Source organism: Prunus persica, chromosome G2 (genome assembly GCF_000346465.2).
Source record: "Prunus persica cultivar Lovell chromosome G2, Prunus_persica_NCBIv2, whole genome shotgun sequence".
Classification (NCBI taxonomy): domain Eukaryota; kingdom Viridiplantae; phylum Streptophyta; class Magnoliopsida; order Rosales; family Rosaceae; genus Prunus; species Prunus persica.
This window is the reverse complement of record NC_034010.1, coordinates 9,913,208-9,923,711: the sequence shown is the minus strand read 5'-3', so window position 1 is coordinate 9,923,711 and position 10,504 is coordinate 9,913,208. Positions and strand designations below refer to the sequence as shown.

The 10,504-nt window shown below is 40.2% G+C and overlaps 1 long non-coding RNA gene across 5 annotated transcripts; it reads left to right on the top strand.

The window, feature by feature from the left end:
* LOC109947656 lies at positions 1,861–10,268 on the top strand. Of its 5 annotated transcripts, none has more exons than XR_002270440.1 (7): positions 1,861–2,152; positions 2,242–2,410; positions 2,897–3,011; positions 3,224–3,468; positions 7,489–7,552; positions 8,520–9,134; positions 9,233–9,461. It is a non-coding gene; the product is annotated as an uncharacterized LOC109947656 (long non-coding RNA). The 5 variants fall into 5 exon arrangements; XR_002270437.1 differs by lacking the exon at positions 7,489–7,552 and adding an exon at positions 9,615–10,268 and having other exon boundaries at positions 1,862–2,152; positions 9,233–9,302; XR_002270439.1 differs by lacking the exon at positions 7,489–7,552 and having other exon boundaries at positions 1,862–2,152; positions 2,242–2,304.

Here is a 10,504-nt window from a genome sequence, read left to right as displayed (position 1 = left end):
ATTCACAGAATTTAGATTTCTACTTCCTATGAATTAGTGGCAACCACAGTACTGACTCTATCCTTTCAAATGTAAGAAAATGAAAGAAATTGGCACCATCCCTTCAGTTTTTTCTTAACAAAAAATGAAAGATAAATTCATAAATAAACCATCAAAACGGTATAAAATGTTTGTAAGACATGTACAATTACAAAATTATAAGTTCTCCTCAGAAACAGACTTCTCTAAGTATCCATACACAAACAACAAAAGCAAAAGCTTAAACAGTTAGCTTATAGCAAAATCAATGTCCCCATTTCTCTAAACCACAGCTGCTGCTGGTAGGTTCCCATCTTCACTCATTTCCCGCTTTCTTTTAAGCACACAATGATCAAGCACAAAACAGCAAACTTTTAAACAACTCATATTACACCACATATGGTTCTAAACAAAACTCATCCATATCCAATATGCAAGCCCTAAACTTAGTAAACAAAGTTATACAAAAATATGTCGAATTAACAAGCATTATTCTCAAACAAAAAGTATGATATGGTTGGGAGTTTACAAGTTCAAATATTTATACAATACTTGATTTTGTCAAACTCTGTCTTGAGATATTTTATCAATCTAGAAGTTTCTTTCATATATGAAAAACTACGAACGATAACAAAGGAAATTATTTCTATGTAAATTATTCTTCGATTCCATCAGACAACCATGCAAATCCTTTGCACAATTGAGTGTAATGTGAAGGGTCACTACCTCGTTGGAAGATAAAGAGAAAAAAATTAAGGAATTTAGCAAGCCACCAACAGTTTGCTTAAGATATTTCAAAATGGTTGCTTCCATCATGGAGTTTTAGCCACAAATTCTTTTCATGGCCACATTTTCTACGTAAAATATAATCAGCGAGTATTTTTTGGTAATGATCCACAGAGAAGAAATCACCATACACAGGTTAATTGTCTTACACTTTAGATATCATCTTCAACAAACAAAATAGATACCAATTAGACTTCTAAGAAGGTTAAATGCAATGCTCATAAAGACTCATACTAAGCCACCAAATACCATTCAATAACTGCTACAAAAACCATAATAAAACCATACTAAAACTAAAAATACAACTGCACTAAAATGCCAACACAACATCACTACATTAGCAATACACTAGCAAAAAAACACAATACGACAGCAATAGCAACAGCAACAGCAACACAACAGCAGTGCAAGCATCAGTCCACAAAGAACAAACCCATTCACTGTTTGAAACAAGGAATCATCATACTCAGATCATTTCAGACAAACCCCTAAAACAATTTCGATGAAACCCCTAAACCAATTTCAGAGAAACCCCTAAACCTTCAACCAATTTCGAACAAACCCCTAAACTAATTTCAGCGAAACCCCTAAACCTTCAACCAATTTCGAACAAACCCCTCAGCCAATTTCAGAGAAATGCATAAACCCTAAAACAACTTGAGAGAAACCCTTAAACTGTAAGAAAATGCCGATGAACAGTACCTGTCGCTGGGAGAGGAAGAGAGAAGAGACAGTCGGAGCTGAGTGAGGAGAGACTGAGAGCTGAAGGACCACAGATTCGGAGCAAAGCCACCGGAGAGTGAAGAGAAACAGAGGGCAGCGAAGAGACAGAGGCGAGAGAGAACTTCAGCAAAACAGAGACAATAAAATTTCAGCAAAAGTGATATCTGTGCAATAAGGGGACAATAAAATTCTATTTATAGGTCATAGTTCCAAAATTTTTAAAAAAGGGTGGTATTTTCAATTACAATTATAAAAATGGTGGCATTTTGGGCTATTTCCCAAAAAAAAACACGGAGTGAACAGTGACTATTTTTTCTTAAGCCCCGATAGTTCTTATTCTTTCTTATCTCTCTTCTATCTCATCTCTTGCGTCCCCCTCTCTCCATGGTCTTGTTCTTCCCACCTCGTCGCCTTGCCTTCGCCACGGCCATATAGACAGAGAGACTTTGTCTCTCGCGTCTCTCTCTCTCCATGCTCTCTCTCTCTCTCTCTCTCTCTCTCTCTCTTCTCTTCTCTTCTAGTTCAGTCAACAAAGGTCAGGAAAATAATTTTAGGGTTACCAATTTGGGTTGTAATCTAACCATTTGGGTGTTGGCTTGCGGTCGCTCTACCTAGATCAACAAAGGTAGAGAAAAAAAAATATTTATGGTTTCAATTTATTTTGACACTGTTGTGATTTGGGTGTTAACAATCTCTCTTTGTTTCCACTGCAAGTGCTTAGCTTTTCCATCTCTCTTGCCCTCTATGGCTATTGCGAAAACTCTGAAGCTTTGATAGGTAAGAACTCCGGAGTGCTTTTCTTTCATAAGAACTCTGGCCAGTCCCCTTTCTCAGTCTCAGGCCCCTTTCTTTCATAAGAACTCTGTGGCTCACGAATTTGAAGGTGGGGTTCAGATAATCTCAGTTGAGTCTTGCTAATGCTGTAGCTATTTCATATGTGTATTTTAATCTCATTTGAGATCTCTCTGTGTTTCTTTTTAATTTTGGGTTCTTTCTTAATCCACGATATGTATCAAAATGCATCAGATACTTTGAATTTGTATCTTGTTGACTACATGAATACATGATGGATATGCAAGGGATACAGAAGGGGTTATTTTGTATTTTTTTTTCCAAGAACAATGGGGTGAGGGCAATTTTTTCTAGAAAAAAAATGGGTTGTTTGGAATTGTTTCTATAAAAGAGAGATCTGAGTGCTAGTTTCAAATGTTAAAGAAAAAACAAACAATTAATATTTAATGATTGTATACCAATAGTGATAATCATGTCCAGCTTGTTAGAAATGGATAAGATAAGTGACCATATTGCTGAGTTTCTCATCCATAGCTATTCTAATGATATTGTTGCAAACATGTTATTGTGAATGCAGTTACTACCTTGCTGAGAAGAAAATTCCTTCTATCCATGGACATACAATGGGAGTAAAACTACAGCAGTTCATATTTGATGCGTCTTCATAGGCACCTTCAACTGCACTTTTTGAGGTGACTTCATTTCCCCCACTACCCCCCCCCCCCCCCCCCCCCCTTTTTTTTTTTCCATTAATCTATAATTTACAGTTAAGTTTTCAAACTGACTTGGGCTTCCTAAACTACAAAATTTACAATCTAAAAAATAATACATTCTTAATTTCCTTGCCTCCCTCTCTAATAATCTCCATAAGATTTATAGTTTACAGTTGTTGGTACTTTTGCAGAGATTGTTGTGTAATTTTTAGCCTAAAAGAACAAACCAAAAAGTAAAGTGGCTGCAGAGATAGTTGTTTCACGAGCCACGCCGCTCGAGTTTATTGCTTTGCTCCTCCTGCGCCTTCAAACCCTTCACTTGAGTTGAGAGTTGAGGTCTTTAGCCCAACCTTTAGACTTGGCCCCCCAAACTGACAAGTATTTGCAGCCTTTGAGTTGAGAGTTGATATCACTCTTGCTTTGCATTCAAACTGAGGTATAGTTTTCAAACCTTGAATTCAGTTTTGGTCCTTTTTTTTTGCATTTAAATATTTGTGCCATTTCCGGATTTTTTGTATGACATTTTCTGCAAATATTGATGACACCAAATAAAAATATAGTTTGGTAATTATTGATAACACCAAATAAATGGCCTGTATTGTATATACAAATATTGCAGCCTCTTTTCTTTTGTCTCCCTCCCCCTATGGCCCATTGGTTATGTTTCCAAATGTACATAAACATTATAATCTGTTCAAATATTTAAAAGAGATATTGTAGTCTCAACATTGCTCGATGCAGTGCAGTATTTTAACATATTAAGGTGGCAATGGCATGTTAGAAGTGTGCATGATATGATAGTTTTGTCTCTGTGACAGAGTATTGCATATTGATTCTTTTATTAAGTAACTAAATATGCATCACTCACTTTAGGTTAACTGTATTTAGTTTTGATACTAGTGATTAAGTGACACGACCCGACCCAAATTCCACTTTGGAATCCGAGCCAAACCTTGTGCGTGTCCGACACCTGGCGGATGCCAGGCACAAACGACCAAAATGCCCTTCTAAACCAAATTCAAAGAATTTCAACCTCGACTTCTACCGAAAAGTCGGCAGATTCTCCCCTATAAAATGAACATTTCCCCAAAACTTCCACCTGTCAAACAAGCATATACAGATATAACCCCATTGCCAGCATGTATCAAATTATATCAAAAATCAAGCATCATACTATTCTGGCCTCAGCCCTCAATAAATCAAATATCAATAAAAACATTAACAATCTCAAAGGCTCCAGCTCTTGGCTGCACCTTGTAACATTAGGCTGCCTACGTACCTTTACTGAGGGATTAAACCACACGTAGTTTTTTCCTCTACTCATCTCAGTCACACACTGAAAATAAGTATGCTATACACTGAACTCCCTTATTTTAGTTTAAGAATATCTCAGAACTGAAATTCTCTCTACCTAGGCGTACCCCTAATCCTGATCCGTCAACTCCATTAATACCGTCAATTCCATCATCGTAGGCCGGGCCACAATCCTCGCAGGTCTTGGAGATACCTCTTATATCCGAGCCGCAATCCTCGCAGGCCAAACTACAATCCTCTCAGGCCAAGCCGCATTCCTCGCAGGTTCCGGAGATACCGCTTCTATCCGAGCCGCAACCTATACATAACTATCTATTCAACCCATAACCAAACTTAGATAACTCCTTTTCGGTCAGGACTCGTTGCTATAAATCTAGCCCTAGGGTTGGCATTTTTGGAGTGCCCGGGACTCCGTTTTACGATCCGTCAATTCCTATACGATCCTGGAATTCCTTAGATCGACAAATATGAAATTCAATATGATCCAACGGTTAAAACATATCGAACCTGAAAATGACACAATAGGCGAGATCCGTTCAGGGTTCAAACGTTATTCGAACTCAAATCTGCGAGTACCTACATTCTCGTGAGGATCAAGAGATCATTTCAGAACACAATGCTAGGCCACCATACTACCCACGCGTCGCCACATGTGTCGGCAGTGCGTGGGTGGCTTGATCAATTTTCGGCGGTCGGAAATTCTACAAACCGCCGGCCCAAACTCCTTCCCTAGGTGTAACACCCCATTTGAGTCATTTTTGTTCTTGGAAATACCCCAAAAAATGACTGAAAGTGGCCGGAATTGGAGATCGAAAATCGGCAGATTTTCAATAGCTTAATTAATTTGCTAAACGCAGAAATTCCTCAAAACTGACACAACAAGCAGCAAGAACAGCTCGAGAGGTTGAAAAACCATACGTGGATCGTCGAAAAAGGTGGCTGAAGACGCTCAAACGAGCGTTGGAAATTTCTGCAAAATCCGGCCTCTTTTCTGCAGATTTCGGCAGCTTGGCTGCTTTGCAAGGGCGATGGGGTGGGAAAGGACGGGGGAGGAGTGGCTGTTTGAAAAGAACTGGTCCCGGCCTGGGTGGCGGTGGTGGCTAAAAATCTGTTCGGCTGTACAGTGCTCGCCGGGGGGGGGGAGGGTGGGAGGGCTTGCGCACATAGAGGGGAGGGAGGAGAGAGAGTGTGTGAGAGAAAAGTATGCTAAATCCGATTTTAGCAAAATTATGATTTTGCCCTTTTTAGTATTTTAATCATATCTTTCTCGATACAACCCGAATTCGGGCCCACTACGTGTCTACGAACTCATCTCGATGTGCTTTATGCAACGGTACAACTGAAATTTCCAAATTCCTCCCCGAATAAAAAGTCAACTTTTAACCTAATTAAATATTCTAGGGGTATAATGGTCTTTTACTAGAATAAATTAATAATTAACTATTAATTTAGGATCAGGTTGTTACATTAAGTAATAGGCTACATTTAATAAAATATGTATTTTCTGTATAAAAAAAAATTCATTTTACAATGCACAGGTACTTACATGAGGTACTGAAAACATCAAACATGTTAAGCATGATTGGGTTTGTTGACAGTATTGTAATTGGTGCTTTAGGGTGTGGAGACATTAGTCAAAGATCACGTGGCTTAGCAACTCAGTTTCATCCGCCCAACCTGACCGGATTTTCTTAATTCCTTACAACTCCGGGTCAGTCTAAAATTGTAATAACCCAAAATAAAATATCTAAAAATTAGGATTAATTTATTCTAGTAAAAAGACGATTTTGCCCTCGCATTATTTAATAGGGAAAAAGTTGACTTCTTGATCGAGAAGGAATTTGGCAATTTCGCTTACGCCGTTGCGTAGAGCACGGCGAAACGAGTTCGTATACACGGAATAGACTCGAATCGGAGTTGTAACGAAGAAAATACGGTCAAAATACCGCGAAGGGCAAAACGGTAATTTGGACAAAAAGTCAGATTTTTATCCCTTTCTCCCCTCTCTCCTCAGTTCTCTCTCCTCTCTCTCTCCTCCCGCGCGCCAGCAACCCTGCACCTTCCAGCTCCTCCAGCTGACGCCACAGCCCGAGCCGATCTACGGCACCGGTACGGTTGGAACCGCCTCACCGCCGCCGTCCTTTCCCGACCGGTCTCAGCCTCGGCACCGCCCGGAGTTCGCCGGAAACTGGTGAAAACCGCCGGTTTTCAGTCGAAACTTCAAGCTCCTCGATCTCCTTCGTTTCTCAACCAAATCGTTCGAGTAAGGTATGGTTTCTCAGCTATTTTTCATGCTCTAACTGATGGTTGGCTAGGTTTTGATCGATTTTACCTCTAGATCACTCGATTTTCGAATTGAGAATCGGCCGAACTTCGGCCGCCGTGATCGGCCATTTTCGGCCACTTTTTGGGGTATGTCCAAGAACAAAAGTGACTCCAAATGGGGTGTTTTACCTAGGATAGGAGTTTGGAGTCTTGGTTTCGAGTTTTTCCGGCAACCCGGTATCGCTTTGGACACCCAAACTGCCCGCGCGTGGGTGAGGGTAGTGAAGTGACTCTGAGTAGTTTTGCGATCCTCGTGTTGTCACGAGCGCGTAGGATTTCGCAGATCTCGTTTTGGAGTCCGTTTGAGCCCCGAACAGATTTTTCATATTGCGCGATCCTTGGGTGCAGTGTCGTCGAGCCGTTGGATCGCACCCAAATTCAGATATGTCGTTCTACATGATTTCGGGATCGTGAAGGATTCGACGGATTGCGAATCGGAGTCCCGGATACTATGAAATCGCGAACCCTGGGGCTAGAGTTTGGATTTTAAGCGATAATGCAATTTTGGCTAATCCGACCGTCCGTTTCGGACCAAACTCGCAGGACATGGGTCTTTCTCTGTAAGGAACCTTTAGAGAATCCCAGATTGGCCATCGAAGATCGTGGACCCCACGAGGTTCCGGATCGGCCGGTCTGACAGTTTATCGCTTGGAACAGCTTCAAGTCTTTCAAGACCGTTCTAATTGTCTGAAAGGCTAAAGTGGGCATAGGAGTGACTTTAAATTGAGTACACGCATTTCTAGGAGCTGGGGGCAGGGTGTTTAATTTAATTCTTTTATTGAGTAGTTTTATTAATTTAATCTTTATGGGTAATAAGGCACCAGAGGACCGGCAGAACCACAGGAGGGACCTTCAAAGGGTCCAGCTAGCTCGGACCAGCAGTGAGTGGACTTTTCTTTCTTAAACGATTTTATAATTAACTTTTATATTTGATCTTGAATAAGTGTTATTACATGTTTTCTGAGCATGAATTGCATCGTGAAATATCTTTATTTTTATCATACTTAGTTGAGCAGCAGACTTGAGATTTTTAATACAGAAATAGTAACTTAGCTCAGATTTATCAGATTTCGGAGAATTATCATATTTTTCTAATTAGAACCACCGTGTACCCACTTGTTTTTAGTGATTACCCTCAGACGGACCGATGTCTACGGACATCCAATCTGTTTACAGTTCTGTCAGTGCACTTGACATTGCCTCACGAGTTTCGGGGATGCTCGGACCGTGAGTGCCAAGATTTGCGGCTCGGCTGACTCTGTGTCCCCGAGACCTGTCAGGATTTGCGGCTCGACAGACTTGGTGTCCCGAGACCTGTCAAGATTTGCGGCTCGGCTGACTCTGTGTCCCCGAGACCTGCCAGGATTGCGGATCAGGCTGACTACGGTCCCCTGTATCTTGCCAGAGCGGCTCGAGTCGACTTGGTGTCATCGAGACTTGCCGGCGGATCAGGCTGACCATAGTCCCCCTTGAATCCTGCCAGTTTGCGGCTCGGATAGACTTTGTGTCGCCGAGACCTGCCAGGGGATTTGACGGATTTTACAGGGGTACATTTAGGTGGTAGTTGAAAGGAATTTGAGTACTTTTATACAGCTATTGCTCTCAGTCATTTTATATCAGTTTCCTCAATGTTCGTGCATGTTTTATATTTCCATATAATTGTTCAGTTTTACGAATTTATATACATACATTTATATATAGTTAGATGAATACCTTATATTAAACACAGTTGAACTTTAGCCTTACTTAGCAAGTTATTTTTACCATGGGGGTTATTATGATTATAAACTGATTTCAAGAACATTATTTTTGTCCACTCACATTTTCAAACTTGTTTTTCACCCCCAGGCTGTAGAAGTGCGCAGGCATCCACCACCGGGCCACTCCTAGCTTCCGCACCACCAAGAAACGTAGGATTTTATTGTAAAAGTTCTTGAAATCTTGTAAATTAGTAGAAAATGCTCTGATATCTCGTTTTAGTGGGAAACTTGATCTGGTGATTGCTTGGTTATTTTATTCTGGCAGTTGGTGGAAAATTATTTGCTTGTTTAACAGGTGGAAGATTTTGGGTTTAGACAAAATACAGGGGAGGTTTTGCCGAATTTTCGGCAGGAGTCTAAGGGAAGTTTTATTAGTAATTGTAACAGGAATGGTAAAAAGGTCATTTGTGCCCGACATTCGCCAGGTGTCGGACACGCACAGGACTTGGTTCGAATTCCAAAGTGGAATTGGGATCGGGTCCTGTCAAAAATGCCATCTAAGAGGTTTATCTAATTACTTAGAAACAAAATAATGTCAAAAAAATGAATCGGTTGCCTTGTGATGGATTTATTTCATATTCTACTACATTGGCAAAAATCATTGGATGTTGGCTATTGTTAATGTGGACAACGAGACCATTTATTTCATGGATCCTCTAAATAGGATCATGATTGAGGAGGAATGGAAACAAGTTGTAAACAAGTATGTTTGTCCAAGTTATTTTTATTTCATTCGACTTCAATTGAAATTTTTATGAAATTATTTTATCTATTAACTTGTCATTCTCTTTGTTGGTGAAGGGCCATTGAAGTGTTGAATGTGAAAAGGAATAGGAAAGGAAGAAAAACACTGCAGTGGATTATTTTGATGGTAAGTCCCCATCTAATATAGGATAAATTATCCATTTGTTATTTCTTATGTAAGCTTATATTGATTGTTAACCATGTCTTACAACTAATCAATAATTATGTGTAGGGAACTCCTAAACAACCCACAAGGGTTAATCATTTTATTAATCCCTGAATTTAGACCCGATTTGCATTTGAGTACCTCAATTTTCAAAATAGTTCCCGTGGTCTTTTAATTTCATAATTTCATACATTCGCATGCCCTTTTTACTTAGTGACTTTGCTTAGTTTCTCTTTATTTTGAGTTAATGACCTCGTTTTGTTTGTTTTGTAGGTTAAGACAGCAAGAGATCACATTTGATGCAATCCATGCTTGATAAGGGCTGATTGGGATAAGAGGAATATGAGCTTAAAGACAAACCAATTTGGGCCACACTCCTTGTCAGTCCAGTTTGGTAAGTCATCTTGCAGGCCTCATTTCAACAGCTTACACAGGTCGGATGAGGAGACATCCTTGATAGAAGTTGTTCCAATGGGTATCTATTAGAACATACCCAAATGTCAACCCAATTGGATAAATATGGAGCCCTCAACACGTGAACGACTCAACCAAGTTCACAGAAAAGTCATAGTTGGCTCCCATCACATTTAATGTGGCTACATCCCTAGAGCCATGTGCTACACATAAGAGCAGCTCCACATGGGACACAAATTAGCTTGGGAACTCAGAAAGATGAACAAAAGTCAAACTTGCCATAAAGAGACTAAGAATAGTCCACAAAAGTCATTTATTAGGCAGTTGAGGTAGATGATGGCAGCAAGGTAGTTCCCAGGACAGCTCTAAGCTCTCCCTCCTTTGCAACTAGCTCTCTTCTCTCTTTGTGGTGGAGGATGGAATCTGAATGTGTGTATGAGTAATACATGAAATGAATGTCTCTCCCTTTGAATGAGAGTGCAGCTCTCTATTTATAGAGTGCCAAATTCGTCCTCCCCTTTGGCTAGTGAAGCACACTTCTCTTAGCTGCTACCCAACTACCTCAACTGCCCAATAAATGCCTTTTGTGGACTATTCTTAGTCTCTTTAGGGCAGGTTTGACTTTTGTTTATCTTTCTGAGTTCCTAAGCTAATTTGTCTCCCATGTGGGGCTGCTCTTATGTGTAGCACATGGCTCTAGGGATGTAGCCACATTAAATGTGATGGCAGCCAACTATGACTTTTCTGTG